Raw genomic sequence first — 9,127 nt, 5'->3', positions numbered from 1 at the left:
GTTTCCAAAAATAAAAAGAAAAAAAAAGAGAGAAGGAAGAGGAACAGGGGAGATTTCTTTTATGTTGATGGCCGGCTAATTTCTTAGGGAGGGAGATGGAGGAACCTTTGATGTATTGCTCTTTGAAGTAAACTCTAAACTTTTGCCTTGAATGAATTATATTTACTGATATGTTTTTGATCCATGCATAGTTATTTCGTAGTTAGCTCTTTAATGAATTATGATTATTGATATATGGATTGCTTTAGTATTTGATTCGTCGTAGACGTAGAAAGTACGACGAATGCTTAGAAATTGAGTTCATATGTTCATGAAACATATACCATGATTAGATCTATCCTACCATTCATTTTTAATCAAGAACCATAGAGTTTATTTCTTGGATGCAATATCATCAAGGGGGATTCCAGATCCCTACCATCTTTATTTCATTGAACTTTGTTTATTGCTATATTATTCTCCGATTTTAATTTCTGAAAATCAAAACATCATCTTAATCCACAAATTTATTGAATTAATTAATCTAAAATTATATTAAATAATCTAATATATATTTCGTTCCATGAGGATTTGACCTCGGACTTCCGAGATTTTACTACTTGTACGATTCTCCTATACTTGGGAGATTAGTTTCGCAAAAATATTTTTGCGAGCGCGTCAAGTTTTTGGCGCCGTTGCCGGAGAATGGCTGATTTATTAGTATAATTTTAGATTTAATTAGTACTTTAGTAGTTAGTCTTTTTCTTTCGAAAAACAAAAAAAAAAAATTCTTTACTGCTGTTTTTTTATTCCCTGCACAGTCTGCATCAAACTCTGATATCAAAGTAATTAACCGTCTGATTGAACTCAAATTTGGTCGTCAGGTGCAGGACCTGTGTTTCTTTCATCTGAACGATCGGATTGACATTATAAAACTTTTAAGACCATTAGAGTAATACGAAATCTTGCTGCTTTTTGTTTTTAATTTTCTGCTTTTAATTTTTTTAGAATCAGAATTTTATTGTTATCATATCTCATTAACCCTTGTTGCTAATTGAAAATTTAAGAAAAAAAACTTTAAGAAAAGATCAAGGGTGATTATTCAAAAAAAAAGAAAGAGGAAAAAACTAAAATTTCAAATTTCAAATTTCAGAATTCAAATTTTAAACTTCAACTCATAAATTTTTTTTAAAAAAATAAATAATTTACTTGATCACCTATTCAATGAAATTTAATGTCATGTCATAAAACATTAAAAAAAATCTCTTTATTGTTGCATATAGTATAAGGCATCAGCATAAAATACTCTAAGAGCTGAACCCATTTAAAAAGATAAGGTCGGGATTTCATCACTCGTCCTTAGCCCAAAAATCATCCCATTGCATAAATATCCTAAGCTTAACTAAAATCAACTAGACGTTGGCCCCTAAGGACATTCGAGCTCAATAGGACGAAGACCACCGAAAGTTGCACCAATTTCGCTCTGTGGTTTAGTTGATGTCTAGGCAAGCTTTGTCCCTATAAGAAAGACAGTTCATCTGTTCGAGGCAAGTGGGTTTTAAGTGGGACCTTTGCGAACGCATCGTGACCCCTCCACTTACCTGGGAGCTTACCTGGTTAACTCGGTTCATTAGACCGGATTGGAGGCTTAGGTGCCCTCTTCAAATCAGTTAGGAGCTGTCTAGAAATTTAAGAAAAAAATATTAGAAATTGAGGTGTAATGTTTAGTTGCATGTTTGATTGTGAATAGATTTTTGTTTTAGGATGTCGTTTTAGGATATCTTTAGTTGGTACTTATATTTATATTTATTAAAAAAAATATAAAAAAAAATTAATTAAATTTTGTATGCTAGGTTGGAATAGGGACGACACCGGTCGATTAAGTCGTACAACTTTAGATCATCCCTTAGGACACATCCTTGAAATTCCTTCGCAGTATCTCACACCTTATGAGATGGCAAATTTTTCTGATGATGTAGGAAGTCACCATGGTGATGAAGGTAGACCCCCAGTTATGACACTTCGACAATAGCTACACCCCACTAGGACTAGTCAACCTTCATGCATGATTATTCCTGAAAATGTAGGACACTTTGAAATCAAATCAGGAGTAATTCAATTGCTGCCCAAGTATCATGGGATGGAATCCGAGAACCCTTATCTTCATCTTAGGGATTTTGAGGAAATTAGCATCACATTTAGAGTGCCAAATGTATCGGAAGATGTCCTTAAATTGACCTTGTTTCCTTTTTCCTTAAAGGATAAAGCCAAAACATGGCTGAACTCCTTGAGACCTAGATCGCTAGGAACATGGCATGATATGCAAAGAGAATTCTTGAAAAAATTCTTTTCCGCACAAAGGACTAACTTTTTGAAAAGGCACATTAGTAACTTCCAACAAAAAGACCATGAAACATTTTATGAATGCTGGGAGAGATTTAAAGATTTGCTTCTCTCTTGTCCTCATCATGGGTTTGAAACATGGAGAACCATTAGTTTCTTTTACGAAGGGTTGTCTCCACAGTTAAAACAATTTATAGAGGCTATGTGCAATGGTCTATTTTTGGAAAAGCAACCCGATGAGGCATGGGACTATTTAGATTCTCTCGCAGAGACTGCACAATTATGGGATACAGGGGATAGAGTGAATAAACCTTTACCTAAGCCTACTAGCGTTGGACATGGGGGCCTTTACAATCTTAGTACTCAGGATGATATTCAGGCTAAAATGGCAGCCCTTACTAGGAAGGTAGAGGAAATTGAACTTAGAATGATTGAACCCGTCAAGACCGTAGAACATAACAGCGAGTGTTGTAGGATTTGCGAGATGCCTGGCCATCTCACCACTGATTGCCCCACAATACCCGCATTCAAGGAAGTCTTGCACGATCAGGCCAATGTTATGAATACCTATCAAAAATCTTTCAATAATCCTTTTTTGGGTACTTACAACCCTGGATGGAAGAACCATCCAAATTTCAGGTGGAGGAATGACCAACCTCAACAAGTATATAACCCAACTCCTCCACCTCCGCAACCTCATTATGCACACGCACCCCCTCAAAAACCCAGTTTCGAAGAAACTTTGCAATCTTTCATGCAAGGTCAAGCTAAAATCAATGATGAATTAAGAAATTAACTGACAATGCTGACCACTGCTTTAAGTGCTCAAGAGAAGGGTAAGCTACCAGCTCAACCACAACCTAACCCTCAAGTCTATGGCGGTAGCAATGCATCATCTTCAACTTCGCATAAAGAACAAGCGAAGAGTATAATAACTTTGCGAAGTGGAAAGGTTATTGACCGACCAGTCCCAGAACAAACACAAGTTATACCTGATTCTGACCCTCCCAAGACAAAAGAAAAGGATAACGAAGAAACTGAAGCACCAACATCTACTGAAAAAATTGAATGTCCTTTTCCTGCACCATTTCCACAAAGATTAAAGCCCTTGCAAAAGCTTGAACCAAACTCTGAAATTCTTGAGCTTTTTAAGCAAGTAAAAATCAATATACCTCTTCTTGATGCAATCAAACAAGTGCCTTCCTATGCAAAATTTTTGAAAGATTTGTGCACTGTCAAGCGCCGATTAAATGTCAAGAAGAAGGCATTTTTGGCTGAAAATGTGAGTGCAATTTTACAGCATAACATTCTTCCTAAATATAAAGATCCAGGTTGCCCAACTATCTCATGCATCATTGGCAATTTTAGGATTGAGCGAGCATTGCTAGATTTAGGAGCGAGTGTGAATTTGTTGCCATATACGGTATATGAGCAACTCGGTTTAGGTGAGTTGAAGCCAACAACTGTCACCTTACAATTAGCTGACAGGTCAGTGAAGGTTCCCAGAGGGATTATCGAAGATGTGTTGGTCCAAGTGGACAAGTTCTATTTTCCTGTTGACTTTATTGTACTGGACACACATCCGGCTTCCAATTCACCATCTCAGATTCCGGTCATCTTAGGACGTCCATTCCTTGCAACTTCTAATGCATTGATCAATTGTAGGAATGGTGTCATGAAGCTTTCTTTTGGCAATATGACCTTGGAACTGAACGTCTTTAGTATAGGCAAACAACCCAGTGATCATGAAGAAAGTAAAGAGGTTGAATGGGTTGAAACCATTGCGGAAGAATATCTGTTAAAAGAAACATTTACTGAATCGACCGACAATGATTTGATAGATTGGTGTTCTGAAGGTACTGCTGATGATGTGGTCCCACCTGTTTTAAATAATTCGGATGTCATGATGGTCAATGGGTGGAGACCGAGAACAGAGAAATTCGAGCAGTTGCCCTCACAAGGGACAAAACTTGTACAATCTCGGAAACAAGCACCCATACTTGAGCTGAAACCCTTACCAAGGGAACTCAAGTATGCCTTTCTTGGACCCGATAACACTTTTTCCGTAATTATCTCGATTGAGCTTGATAATGATCAAGAAGAGAAATTACTTACGGTCCTAAAGAGTCATAAAGAAGCACTTGGATGGTCGATTGCAGACTTAAAGGGGATTAACCCTTTGATTTGCATGCATCAGATATATTTGGAGGATAATGCGAAAACCACAAGGCAAATGCAGCATAGGCTGAATCCGACAATAAGAGACGTGGTTAAAACAGAAGTCCTCAAGCTGCTTGATGTGGGTATTATTTACCCGATTTCCGACAGCAAGTGGGTGAGTCCTACTCAAGTCGTGCCCAAGAAAGCAGGTCTGACGGTAGTAAAAAATGAGCAGGGTGAACTAGTCCCAACTTGTGTTCCGACAAGTTGGCGTATGTGTGTTGACTACCGAAAATTGAATTTGGTCACTAGGAAAGATCACTTTCCCCTACCCTTCCTAGATCAAGTTTTGGAAAGAGTTGCAGGACACAAATTCTATTGTTTTCTCGATGGCTATTCCGGATACTACCAAATCGAGATTTCACCAGAAGATCAAGAGAAGACTACCTTCACTTGTCCTTTTGGCACATTTGCTTTCCGTCGGATGCCATTCGGGTTGTGTAATGCACCTGCAACATTCCAAAGATGCATGCTCAGTATTTTTGAAGACATGAACGAGAAGTTTTTAGAAATGTTTATGGATGATTTCTCTATTTTTGGCGACTCTTTTGATGATTGCCTGTCACATTTACAAGCAATCTTAGCTCGATGCATGAAAAAGAATCTGATACTGAATTGGGAGAAATGCCACTTCATGGTGCCAAAGGAAATTGTCCTAGGATATATTGTTTCATCGAAGGGCATGGAAGTTGATAGAGCTAAGGTTGACCTAATCGCCAAGCTACCTGCACCCAAGACGGTTAGAGATGTTAGATCATTTTTGGGTTATGCCGGATTTTATAGGAGGTTCATCAAGGACTTTAGTGTCATAGCTCGACCATTATGTAACCTCCTAGCCCTTGATACACCATTCAATTGGACTGAAACCTATCAAGAGGTATTTGAAAAGTTGAAGTCTATGCTTAGCACTGCACCCATCGTGCGACCACCTGATTGGTCATTACCTTTTGAGATCATGTGCGATGCTAGCGACTATGCGATAGGAGCTGTCCTAGGACAACGCAAGGATAATAAGCCATATGTCATTTACTATGCAAGCAAAACCTTGAACGATGCTCAAATGAATTACACCACCACCGAGAAGGAATTGCTTGCAGTAGTATTTGCATTAGACAAATTTCGCTCTTATATCCTTGGTGCTCCTATTGTTATCTTTACGGACCATGCAACGCTAAAATATTTACTGGATAAGAAAGAAGCCAAACCACGCTTAATACGATGGATACTTCTACTCCAAGAATTTGACATCACTATCAAAGATAAAAAGGGAGTAGAGAATGTGGTTGCTGACCATCTATCACGGCTAGTTTTTAATGATTCGGTGCCACAGTTTTCCATCAAGGACTCAATCTCCGAAGAGCAACTGTTTGCACTTTCTACTATGCCATGGTATGCTGATATTGTAAACTTTCTTGTCACGAACCGGATGCCGGAGCATTGGAGATCGAATGATAAGAATAATCTCTTGCGTGAAGTAAGAAATTATTATTATGATGCTCCTTATTTGTTCAAGTATTGCAATGATCAAATCTTTAGAAGATGCATTTCGGAGCATGAGATACAAAGTGTACTCTCTTTTTGTCATGCCAGTGCTTGTGGAGGACACTTTGCATCTAAGAAAACGGCAGCTAAGGTGTTGCAATGTGGTTTTTATTGGCCTACACTATTTAAAGATGCCCACGAGTTCTGTAGGACATGTGACCCATGTCAACGTGTTGGAAGTCTAACTCGTAGGCAAATGATGCCTCTTCAACCCATTATTGCTATTGAAATTTTTGACATGTGGGGCATCGATTTCATGGGCCCATTCCCACCGTCTTTTGGATATGAGTACATTTTAGTTGGTGTTGAGTATGTGTCCAAATGGGTAGAAGCTGTGCCTTGTCGAACAAATGACCACAAACTAGTTTTAAAATTTCTTAAAGAAAACATTTTTTTTAGGTTTGGGATGCCCAAGGTTATAATTAGTGATGGGGGAAAACATTTTTGTAATAAGCCTTTTGAGATCCTGTTACGAAAGTACGGTATCACCCATAGAATTGCAACCCCTTATCACCCGCAGACTAGTGGCCAGGTAGAGTTAGCCAATCGGGAGATTAAACGAATTTTAGAGAAAACGGTGAATCCATCACGCAAAGACTGGTCTTTAAAACTTTCTGACACATTGTGGGCTTACCGTACTGCTTATAAAACTATTCTTGGTATGTCCCCGTATCGGCTAGTCTATAGAAAAGCATGTCATCTACCTATTGAAATAGAGCATAAATCGTATTGGGCCATTAGAAAATTAAACTTTGAATTATCAGATGCTAGTTTAGCTAGAAAATTACAATTAAGTGAATTGAATGAAATTCGTCGGGATGCATACGACAATGCTAGACTTTGTAAAGAACGAATGAAAATTAGGCATGATAAATCAATTCTAAGAAAATCTTTTGAACCTGCACAAAAAGTTCTTTGTTATGACTCTCGCTTACATCTGTTTCCTGAAAAGTTAAGATCAAGATGGACAGGTCCTTTCATTGTAAAAACTGTTTTTCCACACGGGGCAGTTGAAATTGAGAATCCACAGGATGGCAAAATTTTTAAGGTAAATGGACACAGATTAAAACCTTTTCTTGAGAATTTTGCAGATGAAGAGAACTCCTTTTCCTTAGGGGAGCCTTCTTATGACTGAGCATGACGATCAAGGTATGTGTATATTAGTTAGAATTATTTTTTTCTTTTATTTCTAGTTTTTTTTTTTATTTTGTAGGTCTTCTTTTCTGGAAATCAACAGCTCAAGGTATTACTCTTCTCTCCAATATTATTTTCTCTATTGTCTTTCATATATCGTTTCTTGTATCTTTTACATTGAGGACAATGCAATGTTTAAGTTGGGGGGAGGGCAATATTTTGAAAAAAAAAAACTTGTTTTTGCATTTGATTTATTCTATTACTTTCTTTTCTGAGCAAATGCACATATATTTTCATATTGAGTTTGTGCAACTATTAAGGCAAGGAACACATGCATACTATGATTGATCAGAGACCTATTATTAGATCCCCACACGTGTACTTAATGATAATAGGAAAGCCTCAGGAGTTCACATTTGTTAACTGCATTTTTGTTAGCCTTATCCATAAAAGAAGTACGAGTATCCTTGTTCATACCATAAGGTTCAGGATTTGGTTTTCACATAAAGATAGAGGTTGAATATCCCAGTTAGATTACTTAGGTGCCTTATGATCCGACTTTGGTTGACCTATAGTCACGATGCAGTCACATATACATAAAAAAAATACCTATATGGTTCAGTCTATCTTCTCTTTTCTTGCATAATTATTATAAAAATAATAAAAAAAATCCTTATGATGACAAGTCTGGCCTCGTGGCGTAGTCTGGTTCGAGTAATTAAGCCCGAGGGGTGTTTCACCTAATGTCTTGAGCCAACTAAATCGGGGGTCATTGGCTGAAAGCTCGCTACATGGATCTTACTAGAGCCTAATGGGGTTGGACTATTATAATCGTCATATGTATTTAAAAATAAAAATAAGAATGAATAGGGTTGGTCGGACTGAACCTAGTGACATGTGGTAATGACTGGTTTGACTCTATTATTTTGGACCTCTGTGTACCCGGGTTGTTTAGTTGGGATTGATAGCTCTTTCTTTACATGCGAACCATTCTTGACAAATTTAGACAACATGTGATATTCTGAAAATTTGATGGATCAGGTTCTAACAAATTGTAGAAAATATTTGTGAACTTGAGTAGTGCACCTAAAACTCAGGCGGTGCCCGGTTGTGGTAGAGGTATTAGTACTCTGAGAAAATCATGCGATTTCATGCACACTACATGATCATTTTTTTTCCTTGCTTTGACGGTTGCCATACTTGAAAATATATATCAATTAATTACATGTGTATTAGCTTAGGATTTATTTTTATTAGAATCTCATGTCATATCATTCATGATGTTTGTGGGTAACATCCTTGAAAACCCTCACGAGACAACACTCGTCCACTAGGGTAACCTAGGAGTTTAACGGCTTGTTGCACGTGCTAAGTGCAATCGTGATTCCTACGAAAGTGAGTACTTATCTTAATTTTATGCAATTAGTTCTAATAAAACATCAAAGGACCAACCAACACTTTTTGTACTCTCATGTTGTCGTTTACTCTGAATTGCTAGAGACTAGCAATAAGCTAGTTGGGGGGTGTGATGAGAGCACAAAAGTACGATCTACACATCACTTAAATTAGTATTATTGCTAACAAATAATGATAAAAGTGCTGCATTAATATTATATTTTTGTGGGATGCAGGTGATTATAAATCAAAGCTAAGATGCGCATTGGGTCCAAACATCACCGCAGGTGACCAGCCAACTGCAGGTTTCAACCCCAGTTGCACACTAGAACGAGTCTAAGTTCAGCCATCCAGTTCACTGCAACAAATTTCCAGCAGCCCGTGCATCTCAGCCCGATGGAGCTCACGTGCAGCCCATCCTCTTCTCCTGTGAGTGATCCAAAGCGTCCAAGGCCATGCTATCAGCTCCTTCAGCTGTCCGTATGTGAATCTCCCGTGATCAGCTCACTTCCGA

The 9,127-nt window shown here is 37.9% G+C and overlaps 1 pseudogene; it reads right to left on the bottom strand.

Annotated features, from left to right (window-relative positions):
• Positions 1-2,356: 2,356 nt before the first annotated feature.
• Positions 2,357-2,454, bottom strand: LOC120112816 (small nucleolar RNA R71; annotated as a pseudogene).
• Positions 2,455-9,127: the final 6,673 nt, after the last annotated feature.

This window comes from Phoenix dactylifera, chromosome 14 (genome assembly GCF_051530095.1).
Source record: "Phoenix dactylifera cultivar Ajwa chromosome 14, Ajwa_hap1_PhDact_Kaust_v1.1, whole genome shotgun sequence".
In the NCBI taxonomy this organism is placed as follows: domain Eukaryota; kingdom Viridiplantae; phylum Streptophyta; class Magnoliopsida; order Arecales; family Arecaceae; genus Phoenix; species Phoenix dactylifera.
Note: the sequence above shows the minus strand (reverse complement) of the source record. Positions and strands in the feature narration are given on the sequence as shown.